At 42.3% G+C, this 23,328-nt stretch overlaps 1 protein-coding gene across 1 annotated transcript in view; it reads right to left on the bottom strand.

Moving 5' to 3' along the window:
- The window catches only part of mgat4c (mgat4 family member C), a 567,909-nt gene that overhangs the window by 503,348 nt on the left and 41,233 nt on the right, over positions 1-23,328 (bottom strand). Inside the window, exon 2 of the mRNA XM_079560422.1 lies at positions 18,450-18,512. The gene's annotated coding sequence lies outside the window, so the exon portion shown is untranslated. The remainder of the gene's footprint in view (positions 1-18,449; positions 18,513-23,328) is intronic.

Here is a 23,328-nt window from a genome sequence, read left to right as displayed (position 1 = left end):
CTGCTGTCGATTACTGACATAAACATGAGGGGAAAATGCATTGCAAGTGTTCTGTCATTTAATGTTTTCATATAGAAATAAGACACTTTATGCCGGAAAATTGTAAAGAATTGGCGATATTTTCAGTGACAAAACCTAAAGAGTGGATACACCCAGTTTGAAATGGGTTTGTTTGTATATGAGTAACAAAGAGTTTTGGACTTTGTTTTTGAATAAGCTAATGCATATTATTATTTTTTTTTGCCTTGTTTTTTTGGGTTTAAAGCTCAATCAATCAGGCTGGGAACTAGATATTCAAAAACCTTCAAAAAACCTCATTGTCGGGCTTAAAAAAAACATATTGTTAAGCTCAAGAATGGAAAATGTGCAGTCTGTAGGAGCGACTCCACCTCCACCGTCATAAAAAAAGGCATCGTACAGGGTTAAGTTTTGCCTTTTTTACACTCTGACATGAAAACTAAGGTGTTAAAGTGATAGTCTGTAAGTTTGTGAAGTGAGGAGACCGAGTGAAACAATCAAATTCCTCCCCTCTTTAAACGGAAAGCTCTTCTTAGTTTGCGAAATGAGGAGAACAGGAACAGAACTTCCAAACGTAAATGATCAAGCTCCTCCCCCTCCCTCCTGATTGGACCTGACAGGCCAGGAAAAGCTTGTGTCATTGGTCAACGCAGGAGGATCCTAGACTCTGATAAGTCCCAGGAAGGAGGGACTTACGGAATATCAGAGAAAACTAGATCAAAATCGACCACTGCGTGAAAAATCAACACTTTCACCTAAATGCACTCGCCTTAAGTGCATTTTCTCCAGTTCAGCCTCATTTGAAAGCTGAGACCCACAAAACTGATCATGACTTTTTTTTGCTGCGTTGTCGCCGCATTTTTGTCATGTTTTCGTCTCTTTTTTGTAGGGTTTTTGTGTCTTGTTTTTGCACTTTTTTTCACTTTTTTCCTTGCTTTGTTGCTCTGCTACCAATACATTTGTAGTCATGTTTTTGTCACTTTTTTGTCGCTCTGTAGTGGATTTCTTGTGGCTCTTTATTCTGCTTTTTCATCACTTTTTAATTGTGTTTTTGTCGCTCTTTTGCTGCTCTTTTCAAGAAGTTTTTTTACATTTGGGTCAAATCAAACTGGAGAAATTGCGCCCGGTTCAGGCGTGAGGTTAATGTGTAAGTTTATCCTTTGAATAAGTCGGTAAATCAGGTCCTTGTGTCACTCATTGACGGCACCATCTTTCTTTCTTTGTTTTTCTGTTTAAATCGTGCCCCTCTGTTTACATGGGACCTCGAGTCTGGTATAAAGTCGAACAGAATCAAACGAACTCCGCTTTTCTCATCATCTGCAGCCGACACTCTTCCCCCCCCCTCGCTCTTTCAGTCCAAAAGCCGCTCGCTTCATCCACGCCCGTTTTTTCGGGAGGTAATTTCTCCGTCTGTTCCGCTGAAAGACTGAAATGAATTCGGCGCCGCTGTTAGCTCAACGCGTACTCCAATATTTGAACGGCAGAGCTAATGTGCGTGAATGAAAAATTAAAAAGCTATTCCGGGCTCGCACAAACCAGAGCGAGAGGCGGCGAAATCCATACTTATTACAGAGATATTTCATTAAACTTCTTGTGTTACGGCGGGACTCTTTTCAGATGAAACAGACTTCCCTCGGACAGATTATCCCGGGTTCATCCCACGTTTTATCACTTTAAACAAATGCCTCAAACACTTGGCTCAATGGTGTTGTTACGCTCTTTATCGACCTAAGTAAATAGTATAGTCTTGGATACAGTTGGAAGGAGACAGTGGCAGCCGTGAACAGCTGTGTTTGTGTTTATTTATAATCGGACTAAAGAGTAAAGTTAGCCACAGACACAAGAGGCTTCAGCCGACGGGAAAAACTACCTTCACTTACGGAAGAAAACATCCATCCAGCAACACACAGAACCTGAAAACCGACTCATGGCTGCCGCTCATCAGACGTGGCTTTCCTGCGCTGAAAACAAACTCCACGTGTGTAACTTTTATCCTCACGCCCGAAACAAACAATGATTAAACATTTAAAGCTGCAGTACCGATTAGAGATGGGCAATTGATCGAATTTCTCATTGCAATTTTAATAAAGGTCGATCTCGATAATCACATTTAATAGATAGGCCAGGTCCTGTCGCATTCTGAAAAAAAGCAGCGCCTGTCAGGTCAATCCCAGGGAATACTCGGGCCAAACAAACAGGAAGCCACACACTACGCATGGATCTAGTATTCGGACATAAGAGAGGAGAGGAAAAATCAGCTCCAACCTCACGCTGACTCGAAAACTATCGATCTCTGTGTTTGGACCATGTGGGTTATTTTGAGGCTGCGGACGTGGATTAGCTGGAACTTCTAACAGTGAAGTGTAAGTGTGATCATCTTTTATACTCATACATGCGCGGTTTACTAGTATTTCTTTATGTAGCCTACATAGCAGTGATGTCACAGTTACCGGTGTAGCGGTAAACCCCGGTAAAAATGTTGACGGCAATAATTACCGTCTTGTTTTTGAAAAAAATACATTATCTGGGTGGATTACTGCGCCCGCGGTGTCGGCAATGTGAGCCTTATGAGCCGCCGTCTACGGGGCTCCTGGGGGCAGATAAGAGTCGGTCGCCAATGCAATAGAGTCACTCTCACCGCATTATTATGAATTCTACAATGATCACTGTCTGGTGGCATTTTACAAATCTGCAAAATCAAAGCTCACTGGAAGGACTCAAGCTGAAAACAATGTTGCTGATATAGAGAGTTTATCTAGTTCAAAAATATCATTATTACCGTACATTCTCCAATACTGGCCTGTATTCCATTAGCGGCCGGGTCTCTGACAGAGGCCAGGTTCGCGGCTGGCGGAGGCAAATTAAAGCCGGTCTCTAAAACAGGCCGGGGCTATTATTAGAAACTATAGCAGTAGAAATATTCCCCATGTTAGGAATTTGTCTCGTGTAAATGAAAACTCACGTGCAGCAAGTAAACAAACGACCTGGGCCGATGGGGACGCTGTGGAGGAGCTGATCCGAGCGTAACTTTGACACAGATTTAGCCACTTTTCAAACCTCCTGTGACGATATTTGGAAACAGGGCAAACAACAAATGTTGTGTGACCCTCCAGGGTTTTAATAAAGTCACCATCGCGTCTTCAAAGCACGTCCAGCTGCTCCGTGTGCAGGTCAGTCCCACGCCTCAAAATAACTCCTCCCATCAGCGCGAGCGTCTCGTCTTCTCTCGGGTCAGTCTCATGATCGATCACAAACACAAACGCTCCGTCTAAACTCGCCTTTACACAAGATAACACAAATAATCCGGTCCGCGGTAAAAACGAAACAGAAACCTGCAGTGACATTGATGTCAAAGCTCCGCTAACAGCAACGAAACACTTCCTGTTGTCCCGACAAAATAAAAGGCGTCAATGTTCCAGCCGCTGGGAGAGGGTTTAAAATGTTCATTAATAAATGAACCTGATATTTTAGGTGCAAATGGACACAAATCTTGTTTTTCTTCATTTTCCTGGTCGTCCGTTTTGCTCAAATAGAAATAAAGGCCTGTCTCTAATTGTGGCCTGGTTCCAATAAAGGCCTGGTCCTAGATGCCCTTGAGTAAATAAAGGCCCCGGCCTATATTAGAGCATTTACGGAATTATTATTATTATGTAAAACAGGTTTCTGACACTACAAATAGTACATGTAATACCTTCGAAACGATCAACAATCCATAGTTATTGTTCCTTTACTTTGTATTTTGATATGGCTTTGTCTGTATTTTAAATAAAACAAACACTGTTGCACTTTTTTTAAACTATTTCAGCTTTTGTAGGAAATCAATGCTTTCTGAACATATAAACACACGTGAAACAGCCCTAGTACATTAAGTAAGTTGTTAGCACTAAACTCTGAACACAAACCGTACACTAACTCTGTCCCTGACATTCTTCAAACATTCCACTGTTTTGCGCCTCCATTGCAGATGTGTGTGAGTTGCTGGAGCCTGGGCAGGTGAGGGGATGTTGTGAGGCTAGAAGTGTGGAGTTTGTTTATGCCGCTGAGTTAGCTGCCGTTTTCAGTTCCGGCTGCAGAACCTGTTTACTTGCTAGACCAGGAAAGACCAAACAAAAAAATATGAAATCGAAAATCGAGATCGATCAATATGGGGGAAAAAATTGACAAAGCTCAATCAATCAGGCTGCGAATTAGATATTCAAAAACCTTCAAAAAACCTTGTTGTTGGGCTTAAAAAAAACATTGTTAAGCTCAAGACCGGAAAGTTTGCAGTCTGTAGGAGCCACTCTCCACCACGCCAGCAACAAAACATCATATAATAAGCATCGTACGGGGTAAGTTTTGTCTTTTACACCCTGACATGAAAACTAAGGTGTTAAAGTGATAGTCTGTAAGTTTGTGAAGTGAGGAGACCGAGTGAAACAAACATATTCCTCCCCTCTTTAAACAGAAAGCCCTTCTTAGTTTCTGAAATGAGGAGAGCGGGAACAGAACTTCCAAAAGTAAATGATCAAGCTCCTCCCCCTCCCTCCTGATTGGATCTTACAGGCCAGGAAAAGCTTGTGTCATTGGTCAACCCAGGAGGATACTAGACTGATTAGTTCCAGGAAGGAGGGACTTCCGGAATATCAGAGAAAACTAACCTTAACCGAGTGCATTTTTTATCAATTTGGGGGAAATAATTGACAATCCTCCGACCTATTCAGGTTTTGTTGTGCCATCAGGGAAGAAGAAATCCATAGATGGAATAACCTGGTCATTCATGTTCAGCTGATCTCATTCTTTAGGCTTAGAGTGTTGAACCTTTCTCCAAAATTTGGCAGAGGGGTAAAAAAAAAATGGACTTGACTGAGCAAAACCAATTTGATTTTAGGATTCAGCTCATCAACATTGTCCTGAATCAGCTCACAAAGCTTAAACCAGTAAACCACTAAATCGATAATTTCAAGAATCCTCCAATTCTCTGGCTCCAAACATGTTTAGTTCCACCAAACAAAGATTGAAAATGATTCACCAGATGCGGGGAAAGCGCCTCCTCCGCCCGTAACCGAGACGGAAGCGTAGATTTGGGATAAAGGATCGCACAATTACTTGAAACCATTTAGCTCGGGGCCGTTGTAATTACATCTTTTACAAGGCGGCGTCTCTGACCGTAAAAGCCGCGGCGCTCTCGGCCAGAAACGAGGTCCTTCCCTCCTCAGATCCTCGGCGAGGAGGAGCGGCGCGCGAGGACACGGTTTAAGCGCTGGAATCACAGGCCGCGATGAAGAAAAAGGTGTTTAAATTTTTAACACAGTCGATGAAAAATGCAGCGGCGGATAAAGTGGGTGTTAATGGAGGCCTCGGGTCTGACAGAGACCTCAGAAACCCCACAGATGAAGCGGCTTCCTTTATTTCCTCGTAAGAAAAGGAGCAGAGCAGCAGAGCCTGAACACTGGCCCAAAGTAAAGCAGGACTTTCTCCAAAATCACTGCACATCATTCATGAGCTCACAGGGAGGGTTTTGGCCTCCTCTTAAAGGGACTATCCTGCTATTTTAGCCACTCCAAAGTAAAGTATAGGCATTTATGTGATATATTGTACCTCTCCCACTATGGAGTACTCATTTTTGTGAGGAAATTTTAGTATATTCTGGGGGTATTTTACCAACCTGGAAGACAAGACGCTTGATATTGTGTTAACTCCGCCCCCTCTCTCCGAGTTGATGCCCATGCAACATTACCAATAGTAGAAATATAAATATCACAGAAAAAAGTTACTTCGCAATGCAGTTAAAAGGAGTTGACATTTGAAACAGCTTCATTAATAGCTAACACACACACGCTAACACACACATGCTAACACAAACATGCTAACACACACATGCTAAAACACACACACTAACACACACGCTAACACATGCTAACACACACATGCTAACACACACGCTAACACACACACGCTAGCATACACATGCTAACACACACATGCTTACACACGCTAACACACACACGCTAACACACACACGCTAACACACACACGCTAACACACACGCTAACACACACGCTAAGACACACACGCTAACACACACACGCTAACACACACACGCTAACACACACGCTAACACACACATGCTAATACACACACACTAACACACACGCTAACACACACGCTAAGACGCACACGCTAACACACACGCTAACACACACACTCTAACACACACGCTAACACACACGCTAACACACACGCTAACACACACACGCTAACACACACACGCTAACACACATGCTAACACACACATACTAACACACACACGCTAACACACACACGCTAACACACACGCTAACACACACACGCTAACACACACGCTAACACACATGCTAACACACACATACTAACACACGCTAACACACACGCTAACACACATGCTAACACAAGTTTTGATTTAGTACAGCGGTTAGCGCTCATGCTTTACAGCTAGAAGGTCCGAGTTCGATTCCCACCAGGGACGGGGCCTTTCTGTGTGGAGTTTGCATGTTCTCCCTGTGTCTGCGTAGGTTTCCTCCGGTTTCCCCTACCACTAAAAACATGCACAATAGGCCAGGATGAATGAGAGTGTTCATTAATGTGCACTGTCCCGACCAAATAAAACAATAAATACAAATAAATACTGCTCTGGTCTCTCCATCGTCGCTGGTTATGAGAGTTTAATCCACTTTGGTTCTGGCCAAGGTTCACCAAGCATCCATTACACATTATTTTGTGTAATGTCAAAAAACAGACCTGATTCATACAGCACTGGTTCTCAACCTGAGGTTCGGGACCTCCATGGGGTCATTTCAGGCAGTTGCCAGATCATATTCAAGGCAAATGTTCTATGTAATTTGAATGGAAAATGCGGGGGGTTTCAGCCAGGTGCTGGACAGGACTTTTGGGTCAAAACCGGCCCTTTAACATATTCAATATTCATATTCAATGCTACAGTGGAGGCCATTAGCAGAAAAATAAGCCCTTGAACCAAAACAGTATAATTTGCGAAACCGAGGACAAAAGCTGCCGAATTCAAGCTAACGCCTCAGAGCACTCATTACTTTAATCATATTGTTTACAACTTTCTGGAACATTTGTAATATTGCTAAACAGTTTTAAAATGTGTGTTCCATTAAGGAGGTTCCTCTCGTGACTGTGACACAAATAAACTTCACAAAATCAAACCCAAACTTCCGGTGCTCCCGATGGCCCTGGTCTCAACTAAAACAGGTCCAAACCCACTAGACTATAGAGCCCTTTCTACAGACGTCACACTATCACAATATCATATCGTAATATTGCACATACTCAGTGATCACACACCATGGATCCAGACCTTCCAAAAGCCTGTCTTTGTCCTGCCCGTGTCTCTAACACACTGTAGCCACATGCATCGATTCTCCGGTGCCGCTTTGTTTGACGGAGAGCGACGGAAAGAGGGTCTTAAAGGGACGGCGGCGATTTACAACGTGAGTCACGCTTCAAGACGCGACTTTGAATGCGCCGCTGAAGATCAATACGGCATTTACCAACAAGCGCAAAGCAGCAGCGGGATGGAGGCGTGTTTGAAATGATCACAAAAGCACAAATTTAAACATTTCTGTCGAGGACTTTCTCCAGGATTCACCAGACGGAATATCGCGCGAATGATCATAGAATCTCAAATCCGAAATAGCCAAGAGACTCCGTGTTTGATTCAACTAAACCCAGGCCTCTGGTGCATCGCTTTAACATGAGCCTCGTGCAGTTGTTTATGAGGGAAACAGGCAGAGAGAGGAGGGGGGGGAGGAGGATGAGTTCAAAACAGGCCGCGGTGATAATGAGGCTGATTTTAACAACACAACACATGAATATTTAACACTCGACTCGAGCGACGGAGAGGAAAACGCTCCACTGAGCAGCGCTGATACTGATCATGCTAATGAAGGAGCAGGTCTGGCCACGACTGACAGCGCGAAGGAGAGGGGGGGGTGCGGGCAGACGGACGCCCGGAGAACGGGGAGAATCACGGCACAGGGTGAAGGGCCCGGGTTTGAGTCCCAGGAAGAGGGGAGTTCATTTCCACAGTATTTTTTATAAACAGGTCAATCACATATACAGCGTCTAAAAAGATATTTTATATAAAGTGTATTCAAAACAGAGGGCATGCATATATTTCAGTCTAGTGTTATGTGCTTTAAGTCATTTGTTAAATAAGTGTTAAATTCATATTTATGACGTATTTGTAACTTCTAAAAAATGTCAGGTGTTTTCTAAAATTGAAATAGTTTCCAATAATTTGCACAAAGTCAAATGTTTTCCAAGTGTCTTACAGGGTCTGCAGTGTTATTGTTTGTGCAATAATTTAAGATGATTGCATTCTAATAGTCAAATATTAACATATGATTTTACAATTAAAGACAAGAAAATGTATTTATAAATATGCAAAAGATTACATTCAATACAGCACCTTTTCTCATTAGTTATTTCCCATTTGTTCACTTAAAGCTGCCTTAAGCCATGTCTGTTTGAAATGTTTTTTATCAGTAGGTGGAGTGAACTCTGCTCTGCTCCCCCCCTCCCCTCACCTGGCTTCCCCCCGTCGCCCACACCCCTCACTCCTCATTAATCTCATCCGCACAAATGAGATATGTTCAAAGTAAATATTTTGAGAATAACAAAAATTGCAACTTTCATGAAAGTCTGTCACTTTTTATGCACATTTAGAACAAAATAATTCCATGCATCCATTTTCTTCCACTTGTCCGTTTCTGGGTCGTGGGGGCAGCTGTTGGAGGTGCCCAAATCACATTGCACCAGCCCCTTATGGCTCCTCCTGCAGGTGGTGGGTCCACAGAAGGACGGCCTCACGATTCAAACTGGGCTTGTTGGTCCCTCATAAGGGGCTTCTAACCCGTCATCTAGGACCTGTTTGCCCTGGGAGACCCTACAGGGGCACGAAGCCCCCGACAACAGAGCTCCAGGATCATTCGGGCACTCAAACCCCTCCACCACGTTAAGGTGGCGGTTCCAGGAGGGGCAAAATAATTCCATTTAGAAATAAATTTACAGAGCAGTACTTTTTTGCTTCGTTGTAAGGTGTTTTATAAATAAACTATGATTCTCCACACCAACCACAGATTTGACAAATACCTTTGCATGAAGCAAAATCTCTGTAAGTCTTATTACAAATAAAGCTGTGGTTCAAACATGTTCTGACATCCATGTATCAGCCGTTCATATGTGTCTGCGTGTTGGGTTAGGACTGTATCAGCCGTTCATACGTGTCTGCGTGTTGGGTTTGGACTGTATCAGCCGTTCATACGTGTCTGCGTGTTGGGTTTGGACTGTATCAGCCGTTCATATGTGTCTGCGTGTTGGGTTTGGACTGTATCAGCCGTGTCTGCGTGTTGGGCTTGGACTATCAGCCGTTCATACGTGTCTGCGTGTTGGGCTTGGACTGTATCATACGTGTCTGCGTGTTGGGCTTGGACTGTATCATACGTGTCTGCGTGTTGGGTTTGGACTGCAGCTGCAGCCGCTCCAGCACTGGTTCAATTCTTTCCTTCAAAGCAGCGCGGGGCGGGCGCTCTCGGGTCCGAGGGGAAATCGGGCCGTTTTGCTCTGTATTTGTTTTGTTGTTTAGCGCCTCACTCCTCCAATTAAACGCTCTCATTTCCTCGGCTCTATTCATTACGGCGGCTCAAACGCATTAGGCCGACACACCTGCAGCAGCTGCTGCGTCTGCCAAACGCACGGAGGAATACAAACGTCTCAAACACTTCCACTGGAGTTCAGAAAGATGTTTGTTGTGCAGCCGTGATCACTAATATTAGACGACAGTGGTCTCTTTACGTATAAACTTTCACCTGGAAACAAACAGATTTAATTATTGCACTGATTCAATGTTTCTAAATACATTTATATAGAAAATTGTAGTTTCAAGGGCCATTTTCTCACATTGGTGTCTCACAGAAACACTTTCTTCAGACGGAATGCGATAATGGTGGCACGGTCCGTCACATGATCATGCTGCACCAATCGAGTGCTCGCTTGATGTTAACAGACCAGCAAGATGGCGGCCTCCGTACTTTTATTCAGTCACCGACAAGGAATAAAGACTATAAAATCTGATAAAAATGGGCCAAATGGATTAGACACTGCTGTATACTTGGCAAAGTCCACAAAGAACAATTGAGGAAGTAGAGAATAAGCTATAGTTATGTACCGGAGCTTTAGTCGTTGTTTCCAACATTTTCCTGTCCTTAATAAATGTCTATAAATCTTCACCTCTTCACTCACTTAAGAAAACTTTTAATGCATCCAAAGAAACACATATTTCCTCCTGCCTTTTCGCGCTGTAGTGATTAGACGCCTGTGTCGGGAAGCCAGAAAAGCATGCGGCTAATTAATAATAATCCTGATCTTTCAACAGCTTCACTCAAATAAGTAATGACTATGAAGTCACAGCGAGTCATTGAGAGTCATTGGCCTCAAGTCCTAAGTCAAGTCAAGTCTTTTTGGAGCTTTGATCAAGTACGTCTCAAGTCCTGAACATTGTGACTCAAGTCATGTGACTCGAGTCTCCCACCTTTGGTAAATGGACTCAACTTATACAGCATTTTTCTACCTTCATCAGGCCCAAAGTAGTAGTAGTAGTAGTAGAAGTAGCAGTAGAAGTAGCAGTAGAAGTAGTTCTGCATTAAATGTTTCAGTATGAATAATTGGCAGGACAAACTCCTTTTTGGCTGCTCAACATAACTCATTATTATTTATGAATGGGAGATTGTGTAGTTCCCTTTCCGTGGAACGAGACTCTTCACGGTTCACCTTACGGCCTAAATATTTAGAACGGATTTATGAATGTCTCGCTCCTCGCCTGAGTTTACACTGACTTCCCCTTTCTGTCTGTTTGAACAACTTTGAAGATCCATAAATTAAATGATGGCAGGAAAATCTCCATGTAGTATTTCAGTCTTGGTATGTACAGTATGCAGTATGTATATATATGTATATAGACCCGCCAAGGTGTACCTTTACATTCATGCTCTGAAATGCATGGAATTCTTTATAGTATTCACGTATAATTAATGCTCCGCACATTCTCAGAGCGTCCCCAACATGAACAAACAGTTCCTTTGGATTTAAAGGATGTGAGGCTCTAACTGTGGCTCTGAAGATCACATGTTTTTGTCGCTTCTTTTCATTTCTATTCAGTTTTCTTCAGTCGCTGAAAGGAACTGCACATTTCTGTCATAGTTTTGTATTCATTAACTTCAGCAAATACTCGATGAAATACCACAGAGGTTTTAGAGCAGTTTTTACTAATATTCGATCGCAGATATTTCTCAAAATCATCTTCAAAGCCAGGTTCCACACTGACCTGATCTAAATCTCCAAAGAGCAGAGCCCGACAAACAGCCAGACATCTCTGAGTTCTGGAAGAGTTTTGTTTGGAAGAAAGAACTAAAACCCCTTAAACTAGAATTGAAAGAGTCTCTGCTGCCATGTTCTGTGGTCCATGAGGCATTCAGTCAGCAGGTGGCCAAACTTTAGCTCCCGCCTTTGTTTTATCAATATTATGTTGAAAATGTAAATGATGGAATTAAAATCTGTTTATAGATGGGTGTCCTAAATTTTAAATGTTTGAAGAATGTGAAAAGAAAAAAAGACAACAAGAGAAAAGAAGAAGAAGAAGAGAGAAGAAGAGAGAGGAAGAGAGAAGAAGAAAAGAGAGAAGAAGAAAAGAGAGAAGAGGAAAAACAAGAAAAGAAGAGAAGAACAGGAAGGAGAAAAGAAAAAGGATAAAAGAGAAGAAAAGAAAAGAGAAGAAAAAAGAGAAGAAAGGAAGAGAAGAAGAGCAGAGAAGAAAGAAAGAAAGAAAGAAAGAACAAAGAGAAGAAGGGCAGAGAAGAAAGAAAGAAAGAAAGAAAGAAAGGAAGGAAGAAAGAAAGAAAGAGAAGAGCAGAGAAGAAAAAAGAGAAGAAGAGCAGAGAAGAAAGAAAGAAAGAAAGAAAAAAGAGAAGAAGAGCAGAGAAGAAAGAAAGAAAGAGAAGAAGAGCAGAAAAGAAAAAAGAGAAGAAGAGCAGAGAAGAAAGAAAGAAAGAAAGAAAGAAAAAAGAGAAGAGCAGAGAAGAAAGAAAGAAAGGAAGAAAGAAAGAAAGAAAGAGAAGAAGAGCAGAGAAGAAAAAAGAGTAGAAGAAAAAAGAGAAGAAAAAAGAAAAGAAGAAAAAAGAGAAGAAGAGCAGAGCAGAAAAAAGAGTAGAAGAGCAGAGAAGAAAAAAGAGAAGAAAAAAGAGAAGAAAAAAGAGAAGAAGAAAAAAGAGAAGAGCAGAAAAGAAAGAAGAGAAGAAGAACAGAGAAGAAGAGAAGAGAAGAAGAGCAGAGAAGAAGAGCAGAGAAGAAAGAAAGAAAGAAAGAAAGAAAGAAAGAAAGAAAGAAAGAAAGAAAGAAAGAAAGAAAGAAAGAAAGAAAGAAAGAAAGAAAGAAAGAAAGAAAGAAAGAAAGAAAGAAAGAAAGAAAGAAAGAAAGAAAGAAAGAAAGAAAGAAACTTTATTGTGCACCATGCACAATGATTTGCCTTCGACCCGCCCACACATTGAACACATTTGCCCAACAATGCAACAAAAAAACAGCAGCAGATTCACTTCAGAAAAAGAAAAGGAACAGAACAGACTGAACGACATTTGTGGAAAAACTTATTCAGCTCGTTGACACATTGGTTTTGTTTTTGACAGTTAGATGACCAAACCAAATACTATGTTAAATATCAGTACGACACAGCGATCGTTTTCCCCTTCAAAGGTAAACTCTCCATACATTGCCCAGCCCCATTTCTCGAATCAGCTTCATATTTCAGAATTATCTCGACTTTTATGTGCACGGATATCTTTCAAATGAGCTCTATTTTCTCCAAAACATTTATCACCAGATGTTTCTCCAAACCTCTTCAACCCTTTAGCTTTTCCTTTAATTTCATGGACGTGTGTCTGGTGCACCGTTGTTTGGTCTTATTGAAGAGAAAAGGTCTTTTTTTGTGGGAGAACCAGAGGAGGAGCATGGGGGAGGACGTGGAGAGACGCAGCCCACACAGAGGGCTCTAATGTGGGGCATTCGTCAGTGTCACAGCCTGGTCTAATCTCTCCGGTCCAAACGCTCCCGGGCGAGAGGAACACAGACCCTCCATATCGAGGGGGGGGGCAGGTGGACAGAACGGAGCGGAGAATTCGGCGCCGTGGCTCAGGAGCGCTTGTGTTTTCGCACCAGACACGCTGAGTTTCTTCTAAATACGCGGATTTAAAGGATAAGTAAGTCTTTTGGAGCGTTTAAAGAGCGGTGACACGCTCCGCTCTGCGTGGGCGGAACAATAACACTGCAAATTGCTCATTCTTCAGCAACTGCCTTTTGGAAATGTCACCAGCGTTGGATATTTCTGGCCACGACCAAGGCACAGGGAGCCGGGCTAACCACTCTGCCACCGGAGTAACACAGGGAGGACATCGAACACGCCCTCTCTCAATGATTATATACCTGATGGTACTTTTTATCTGAGAACCACTGTGATTAGCATTAGGTTCATTCAGAAGAAGTTTCCGTCAGTAGAAAATGCAATAAATGTGTCAAACACGCCTTTTGTCATGATTCAGGATATGGTGATGGTTTCAGCAGGAAGTCACTACCGCACACACACCGCTGAACATCCAGGTGAGGACATTGAGGAGGTGGACCGTTTCAAGTGCCTGGGTGTTCACCTCAACAATTATTATTATTTATTATTCATACAGGTTGGTCTCATTTGCAAGAGAGACCTGTTAGAACATACAAGGTAAATAAGAGTTAACAATAAGACAACAGTGGAACGACTACAGCAACTTTAACACAATACTAAGAAATCGTATAAAACTTCAAAACAAGAGCAGTCACATGGAGGAAACTCTTTTACAGGGGATTTAAACTGATAGAAGGTCACAAGATTAGCCACACTAAAGGTTTTCTGTGCCTCCTTCCAGACATTTGGCGTGAGGAAGTAAAAGGCCTTCTTCCCCCATTCTGTCTTTACACAGATGCCAGATTTATTTGTTAAATCTGACATTTATAAGATTTAACAAATAATCAGGAAGGACACCAAGAAGAGCTTTTTAAATAAACAGCAGACAGTGCTTCTAGAGATTGCCATCCCACTATAGCATAAAGATCACAGTGGTGATCCATAGTGCTGATCCTGGTAACAGTTGCCTCTACAACTTTTGCTTCTGTAGAAAAAAAAGACAGTTTTTCTTAACAATAAACTGGACCAACGCCCTGTATGAGAAGGACCAAAGTCTCCTCCACCTTCTGAGGAGACTGAGGTTCCTCTGACTTATTGCGATAACCTCGTTACCAGTCTCACTTATTGACAACCTGCACTAGGACTGTAAACATTGCACTGCCAATGCTGACCTTGAAATCTACTTTTCATTGTCTATTCTAATCTTATTGTATTTCTTTTTATTATTGTTATTGTTTTCTTATTGTTTTTTTTGTTTTTGTTTTCTTATTGTCCCCTCCTGGAGCCGCCACCTTCACGTGGTGGAGGGGTTTTGAGCACCCGAATGATCCTGGAGCTCTGTTGTCGGGGGCTTCGTGCCCCTGGTAGGGTCTCCCATGGCAAACTGGTCCTCGGTGACGGGTCAGACAAAGAGCGGTTCAGAAGCTCCTTATGAGAGACCAACAGGCCCGGTTAATCATGAGGCCGTCCTTCTGTGGACCCACCACCTGCAGGAGGAGCCATAAGGGGCCGGTGCAATGTGATTTGGGCAGCTCCAACAGCTGCCCCCACGACCCGGCAACGGACAAGTGGAAGAAAATGGATGGATGGATGGATGGGTTTTCTTATTGTTTATATTCCTGCCTCTTAAGCTCTTGAGAGCCGAATGTAACAAGTGAATTTCTCCATTGTGAGATCAATAATGGATCATCTAATAAGTAAAGTGTGATGTACAGATTATTAAGTATCCCACTACTGTGATAGATTACGATTCCCTTAAAACTATGTAAGACGTAACTAGATTACTTTTAGAAGGAGTACTCAGTAGTTGGATTACTTACTTACAGGACAACACTGGTGAGAGAAGTTCAGGTCAGGGGAAAGACTCTCTGGGAGTTCGTTCCACTCATTACTGCCTGAATGAGAAGCCTGTCTGTGCAAAGGCGGAGCTAAACTGAGGCCGTGTGCAGTTACAGGAGGTCCATGGACAGAGCACGGACTCTTTTTTAGATTTAGATTTAGAAGAGTTAATGAGGTTTGTCTGAGCTACCGGGGTCAGACGGAAAAGAGCTCATGTCAGAGCAATTTACATCGCACACATTTCTATGATTTGCCAATTGCAAACATTAAAACGACAAATTCGATTCAATTGCAGCTAATAGTCCAGCCTTGAACTGCCTACGCTCTTCCAAAAAAAAACAAAAAATTCCCATCCGTTTTCATCTGACTTGGATATTTGTACGCGCCCGTCAGAGAGTCCGTCAGTCTGGATGACGCGAGCCGCAGACAGGCAGCGCTTGGCTCCGATTAGACCCGTAATTTCTCCTAATTATTTTCGCCGAGACGAAAATGCAAATGTCTCCGCAGCCTTAACCGAGTGGGCGTCTCGTTAGCGCCGCGCCTCGAGCCAGCAAACTCTCATTAAAACCGCGCAGGAAGACTTCAAACTCCAGTCCAAAAAGTTGACGAAGTTTACTCTCTGCGAGCGTCGGGGAAAAAAAGCGGGTTATTTTGGTGTTGTCTTGTTAGCAGCGCCGACTTTCTCTGAGCCAGAATCCCCCCCCCGGAGCCTTTTCTAAACTTGTAAATTATGAGTGAAGTTAGTCCGAGACCTCCCACAAAACGGCTTTATCAGGAGCAGGCGGAAGGCGTAACCTGGGTGAAGGATTAAAAGTAGAAACGGCTTTGAAAGTTCGTGTTGGAAAAGTGGAACAGGAAACTAATAACTGAACCCGGGACCTCCTCGCTTTGAAACGGTTCGAGTTTTGGGGCTTAAAAACGACAACAAAGCTCAGAGTCAGGCATCAGAAAGAAGTTAGAAACTGAAGGATCCAGGAAACACACGTCTGTCAAAGTCATTGCGATTAGGACTGAACTCAGAGTGGTATTACGTATGCAAAAATCCACCGCGCTGAGTCTGGTCTATATAGTGCGAACTCGCCGGCTCCAGAGGGACGGACAAAGGAGGAATATGTGTGTGGAAGGTCAGCAGTACAGGCAGGATCACTTTTATCATTTATTAAGTATGTTTGGCAAAGCTCAGACTGCAGCAAACCTGGACCAATGAATATGAAAAGTGTTATCTAAAACCAAAAACTCAGGCTAGAAATCTAGGAGTGATCATGGACTCAGCCCTGAACCTAAACAGCCACATCTAAGCAATAACATCAGCAGCTTTTTACCATCTGAAAAACTAAGATCCGAGGAATAGTGTCAAAACCACACTTAGAGAGACTTATCCATGTGTTTGTCTCCAGAAGGTTAGACGACTGTAACGGCTGCAGAACATCCAGAACCAGGAAACACGACCATATTAGTCCAGTGCTCTGGTCTCTGCACTGGCTTCCTGTCACTCAGAGAATAGGATTTAAAACATCTCTGCTTGTCCAGGCTGAAAACAGTTCTTTTTGCCCACAAAGTATTTTATCTGCACTCTTGCCTTCTACTGTAATTGATTATTTTTTTTGTTGATGTTTTAATTGATTCTACTTGTTTTCTTGTATTTATGCAACTGTGAAGCACTTGTTTGTTTGTTTACTTTATTGTCCCCGTAGGGAAATTCGTCCTCTGCATTTAACCCATCCTTCGATGCCACTGGGGCAACCCGTAAGGAGCAGTGGTCGACGGCAGTGCCGCGCCCGGGGACCCGTCTCCATGATGTGGAGCCAGGCTGATGGTCAGAATCACCTGGCTCGAGGATTCACCTATTGCACATGTTTTTAGTGGTAGGGGAAACCGGAGTACCCGGAGGAAACCTACGCAGACACGGGGAGAACATGTAAACTCCACACAGAAAGGCCCCGTCCTGGTGGGAATCGAACCCGGGACCTTCTAGCTGTGAAGCAGAGGCGCTAACCGCTGCGCTACCGTGCCGCTACCACTTTGAATTGCCTTGCCTTGGATAGTGTAAAAAGTCATGTCATGCTAAAACAAGACATGGAGAGAGATTTAGACTATGGGTCCAGGATGTAGACCAGGGCTTTTTTCACTGAGGGCCGTATATTGACATGTATAAAGCATGGAGGGCCACAGATCAGTGGTCAGTGCATTAAAAAATTCAACTGTGTGCATTTAAGAGAGGTTTAAACCATTCCCCACACTTTTATTTAGGCTTGGAATCATAATGCCAGCTCAGTCATACAATGAATATGAAGTTTTGAGGTTTTAATTGTGTGGAATTATTAAAATTGCAGTAAAATTACCATCTCTGGCGATGTGTGCCAATAAAACAAGAAGCCTGAGGGCCCCACTTTGGACGCCCCTGATGAGGGCTCATATCAAGTTTCTATTTTCTATTTTTGCTAGATTTAGTTATTTGGCCTTTTTCCCTGTAATGATTTTGAAAGCTTTTTAATAAACCCCACTTAATGCTGTTGCTTCTTTGGTGAGTGTTTGTCATACTGGGAAGTTTATTGTAAACTTTCTCTCGCGTCTGGACCAGGAACGGTCAACTCCAAGAATCATCGTTTTAAAGAAGAAATGACACACTTGAATAAAGAGATTAAATCTAAAGGTTTGAGTAGATTTGGTCTTAGATGAGATAAAACCTCTAGTAGTAATATAATATAATTTTGTGTCATTTCACGTGAAAAACAATTATTTGTCTTATTTCTAGTGAGTTTTATTCTTGTTCCATTGGCGGTATAGCCTTTGTATCTTGGCTTGGGTCAAACCAACTCAAATTCAAATTCTTTAACTCAAGCTATTTATCTCATTTAAAGGGGCTAGATGCAAGTTCGTTTTATACTCACTACTGCCACCTCAGGTCATACATGTAACTGCAGCTTCTATATTAAGCTCATGTATGACGGCACTTCAGACCTGAAGTAACCTTTTTGAGTGACAGTGCAGGATTTTAGAGGCAGTTGTGGTGAACAGGTCTGAGATCATTCTACACATTAGGACATGGTAGGAACATGTAGGGGGAGGAAAATACTTAATTTTGACATTTTTAAACTCCCTATAGTCTCTTGAAGATGTTAATTTTTCCAGTGTTGTGCTTTACTTTGGGCAAATAATCAGCGGTTTCGGCCCTTGGTGTATTTACAATAAAGAAAATCAACCCCTCTGCCATGAAAACTTGCTAACCCCTGCACAAAAGAAATCATCAAAGTCAGATTCCAAGGTTTTTTCAAAGCTTGATGCCAAAGGTGCCCTGTGTTGCAGCAGCGTTCAGACATTATAATACAGATGTTCTTACCCTAAGCCGATCATTCAGGCAGGGCCACCATGTGCTTCCTGTGTCTTTGGTCAAGGACAGCAACTGCAAGTAAAAAGAAATGAAACGGGGTCAGAGTTAAAGCTCTGAGGCATTTGCTTCAGAAAAGACTTCAGATTTCAAAGCGTAAATAGAAACCATTAGTTATTGACCACATCTGCCACTGCAATAACTTAGACGAGCTGAAATCACATTCATATCTTTAACGACTGTCGCTGCTCCTCTCCATTCAAACTTCCTGCTTCTGCAGATGTTTCACAGCTCCATCCGTCTTCATTACAATATAGAGCGACATCTTTAAACCGCCGCGGGACCAGCCAAATGGCCAAATTAAAAGTGATTCATTTCAATATGGCCGTCGTTTCGTGGGCTGAACCCGGGTCGGGCATTAACCTGCTGTGGACGCTTCAACAGCCTCTGAATCACTGTAACGGCCGCCGCCGCCGCGCACAAATGAAACATCTCTGGGAGTCGCTCCGAGTTCACGTTTGTTTGGGCCGTTAGTGTGATGCTTGGACATGTTTTTACTTAACTCCTGAGACCCGGATAATTACTCAAGTTATTAAAATAGTTATAAAAACGTCAATGGTTTGGTTATTGACTGAGATGGAGAAACACAACTGACTGGAACATTACAACAAATGACTTTAAAGACAGTGACAGAAACCTCTAGTGTCAGTGTGAGCAATGCCAGCCTGGGAACTGATTGGAAACTAGTCAAAAGAGAGAAGGCTGGTGTTCCCTGCTCAAATTGCCTCCACTACTAGAGATGGGTATCGTATTATCAATGTAATGATACTACTACTCTTGTTGATCCTCCTTATCGATCCAGAGCTATAATGATGCTCTTGTCGGTAAAAGAAAATATATATTTTAGTGCCCCACATTTGGACCTGAGTTATGAGTTAGGCACATACTTTTATCATAAGGCATGTCAGATACATACATAAGGCAAGGAAAGTTTATCTGAAGAGCACAATTCATACACAAGGCTTCACAGTTGCATAAAAAGAAAGCAGATCAAATCTGCTTTCTTTCCATAAACCATTAGCATAAAAATGAATGAATTGCAGTAAAAACCAAAGAGAAAAGATAGTTCTTTTTTCCCCCGTGCATATGACACTGAAAGTATTCTGTTTTCAGCCTGAGTCTGAGGCCTGTCTCACATCCTCGTGAGGCTGTACTAGATTTTAGCCTTAGCCTCAGGGTGTTTAGTCCCGACTCTGGGAACCACCAGGAGACCCCTCCCTGAAGTTCTGAGGGCCCGAGATGGTTCATACCATTGCTCAATAAAACTTAAGGTGAAAACAATACAACAAGGTCTGTGTTTTGCTGTGTTTACAACGTACTCTGAGGTGGCAAAAATAAATGTATTCCTAATCCATCCATCCATTTTCTTTCACTTTTCCGTTGCCGGGTCGTGGGGGCAGGTGTTGGTGTGTATCACATTGCACCAGCCCCTATGGCTCCTCCTGCAGGTGGTGGGTCCACAGAAGGACGGCCTCATGGTTCTAACTAGGCCTGTTGGTCTCTCATAAGGGGCTTCTGAACCGCTCTTTGTCTGACCCGTCACCTATAGGACCTGTTTGCCCTGGGAGACCCTACTAGGGGCACGAAGACCCCGACAACAGAGCTCCAGGATCATTCAGGTGCTCAAACCCCTCCACCACGTTAAGGTGGCGGTTCTAGGAGGGGATGTATTTCTACAATACCAAAAAATCAAGTACCCCAGCGTTCAGCTCTGTTGAGATATGTTCCTGAAGAAGAGTTTTAGACTCTACTACACAAAACCAGTGCCTGGGCAAAAGATATCAAGGCTTCTAAACAGCTGTTCTCCTTCCAGCACAAGGTGAGATCTTAACAGTGGCGTTTTCTCAAGAGCTAGGACAGACTTTTTGCACTTTGGATGGACAAGCGATAGGGCATCCTTAAGGGGAGACACTACAGGCAAAACTCAATTTTTTTCAGTTTTCAGGTTTTGGGCCAAATTGGTCTCTGAACATACAAGCTTTCACCTGGAAACAGAAAATATACCTGATCTTGACAAAAACATGTTTAAATATTGCACTGATTCAATGTTCCCCCATAGACTTATATGGGAGAACACAATTTCAAGGGCCTTTTTCTCAAAACACATTTTTCTGTCATTGTGGCGACACTATGTCCACGTCAGTCGGACCTAAAGACTTCAAATTTTCCAGCCTTGGACTGAACAATATTTGGAGGATTTTTTCAGAGGGATTTTTTATTATGTAACCCCTAAGCCCCATTTATTGAGTCTTGAATGTCAAAAAATAAGGCGAAATTTAAATTTTTACTATTTTTCCACTAAAAAACGGCTTATTTTAAAACTGAGCAAGATATCCAAAATCCCCTCTGAAAAAGTCTTGTCAACTCATTTATCAATAAAATGAAACCATAAATTTGAATGTAGCTCTATCCATTATTCAGTTTTCGTCGCCGAAAAGATGGGAAATTTGGGGCATTTTTAGGCATAAAACACCTTGTTCTTATATGAAAAGATACAATGACAGAAAACTTGCAATGTATTTTTTTCTCACATTTATGCCAGTGATCTACAGCAACAGTTTCAAATTGATATCTGTAAATATACATTTTTTCCCTATTCACCTGCAGTGTCTCACCTTAATAATCTTTTTTCGCGATCGTGCAGTGTAAAAATCAAAATCGTAATAGAATTTTGATTAATTGCACAGCCCCAATAACTAACAATGTTTTGAGCTTGCTTTCTTTTGACTGTGAAACAAGCACTGGCCTCTCGCCCTCTGCTGGCGATTTGATTTCAATAAACTAGACCAACTTTTCACACATACTTAATTTCCCACACATAAAGCTTTTCTACAGGAAATGGCATCAATGTTATGATGATAGGTAATTGCCTGGATTAAGCATAGCATGTTTTCCTCCTGTAGATTCCTCCTTTTGCAGCGCACCAGAGAACAGCGTCTCAGTTCAAGCTAATGGAGTGGTAATAAAACGGAGCAGCACTAATGACCTTCTCTGGTCCGTAATTGTGACTGTTGTCGACCGAATGTGCAAAAAAAAACAACACAAAAGCACTAGACATTTTCACAGCGAAACGAATTAGCATTTAGCGCCGAAAAGGTCGTTTGAGCCAAAACAACAGGCGCTAACGGCCGCGTCCAGAGCCCGGACTCAACGAGCGGGATGTTGAGAGCAGAGAGGAGAGAGGAAAGCTGTTAGCAAAGTTGTTAAATGTTGCTTTTTTTTTTCCTGTTTTGGAAGTGACTGGTTCGTGGCCAAGGAATAAAAAACACTAGAGCTGATATTTGGACATGTGTCTGGTGAAAAGGGGAGCAGGGTGTTGGGAAAACATGAAGCGACAATGCTGAATACAAGACCGGACTGAGACGGGATTACAGTACGTCTGAACAAGGACTTGATCAGGGTCAAATCAGGACGAGCCAGAGCTGAACTCGGCCTGAAGTAAAAGGCAAATAGGCTCAATTTATAGTGTGCTTTAACATCTATTATAGGCTCTTTACAGCAAGGAACCACCCACTCACAATCTCACTCATACACCAATGGGTACCACTTTGTATTAAGGGGTTCTTGTTAAGTATCAGTAAGCATTAGTAATCTGCCTATGGTTAAAGGGACTATACAGAGTTTAAAAATGTTAAAAGTAAGTATTTTCATCTCCCTACATGTTCCAGCCATGTCCTAATGTAAAGCGCTTTGTGACCATGTCTGTGAAAGGCGCTATATAAATAAAGATCTTCTTCTTCTTCTAATGTGTAGAATGAGCTCAGACCTGTTCACCACAACTGCCTCTAAAATCCTGCACTGTCACTCAAAAAGGTGTTACTTCGGGTCTGAAGTGCCGTCATGCACAAGCTTAATATAGAAGGTGCAGTTACGCATAAGACCAGAGGTGGCAGTAGTGAGCATAAAATGACTAACTTGCATCTAACCCCTTTAAGGTTATGGTTTGGGTTCTGTGGTAGCCTCTGCTCTCCACAATCACATCATGAATCCTCGGAAAACAATGATAATGGAATTATATGCAATAAGAGTTAAAAATGAAAAAAAAAAAAGAGCATATGTTCAATCCAAAAGATTGCTTATAAACCGTCTATACCGGGGTAGGCAAGTTTTCATGGCGGAGGGGCCGATTTTCTTTATTGTAAATAGACCGAGTGCCGAAACCGCTGATTATTTGCACAAAGTAAAGCACAACACTGGAGAAATTACCATCATGAGATAAATGACATAAAATAGCTTGAGTTAAAGTTTGTCTGTGTTGAATTTGAGTCGGTTTGAACTAATCCAAGATACAAATGCTATAGCGCCAATCTAAGACCAAATCTACTCAAACCTTAGATTTAATCTCTTAATTCAAGTATGTCATTTCTTCCTTAAAACGATTCTTTTTCCAGAGCACTTCTTTCAAATGCCAGTCTTGCGCATCATATATGACATAATTGGGTGTATTAACAGTATTTCTACCTTTTTTCCTCCCATTTAACTTTAATAATGTTAAAAGTACTGTAATAATGTTTCTCAAAATCATCTTGAGGGTCAGGGGTTCTGTGCTGGAGGGCCGGATTTGGCCCCGGGCCTGACGATGCCTACCCCTGGTCTATACTTAATTAGTATTTTAAGAGGAACAAAGTGATCGCTTCAGTGGGTGGAATAGTTTGTGAAGGTCAGGTGCTCTTCAGGATCAAAACGAAAAAGTGTGGGCACAAAAGAGAGAAAAATCCGAGGCATTTTGACACCTGGTCCTTTATTGAATGGATTTGATAAAGGACTTTTAACCAGGTATGCTTGGATTTTGATTTTTTTTTGTACCTACACTTTATTAGTATGTTGAAGA

The sequence above is a fragment of the Gobius niger genome (genome assembly GCF_951799975.1).
Source record: "Gobius niger genome assembly, chromosome: 7".
In the NCBI taxonomy this organism is placed as follows: Eukaryota; Metazoa; Chordata; class Actinopteri; order Gobiiformes; family Gobiidae; genus Gobius; species Gobius niger.
This window is presented reverse-complemented; position numbering and strand designations above follow the sequence as displayed.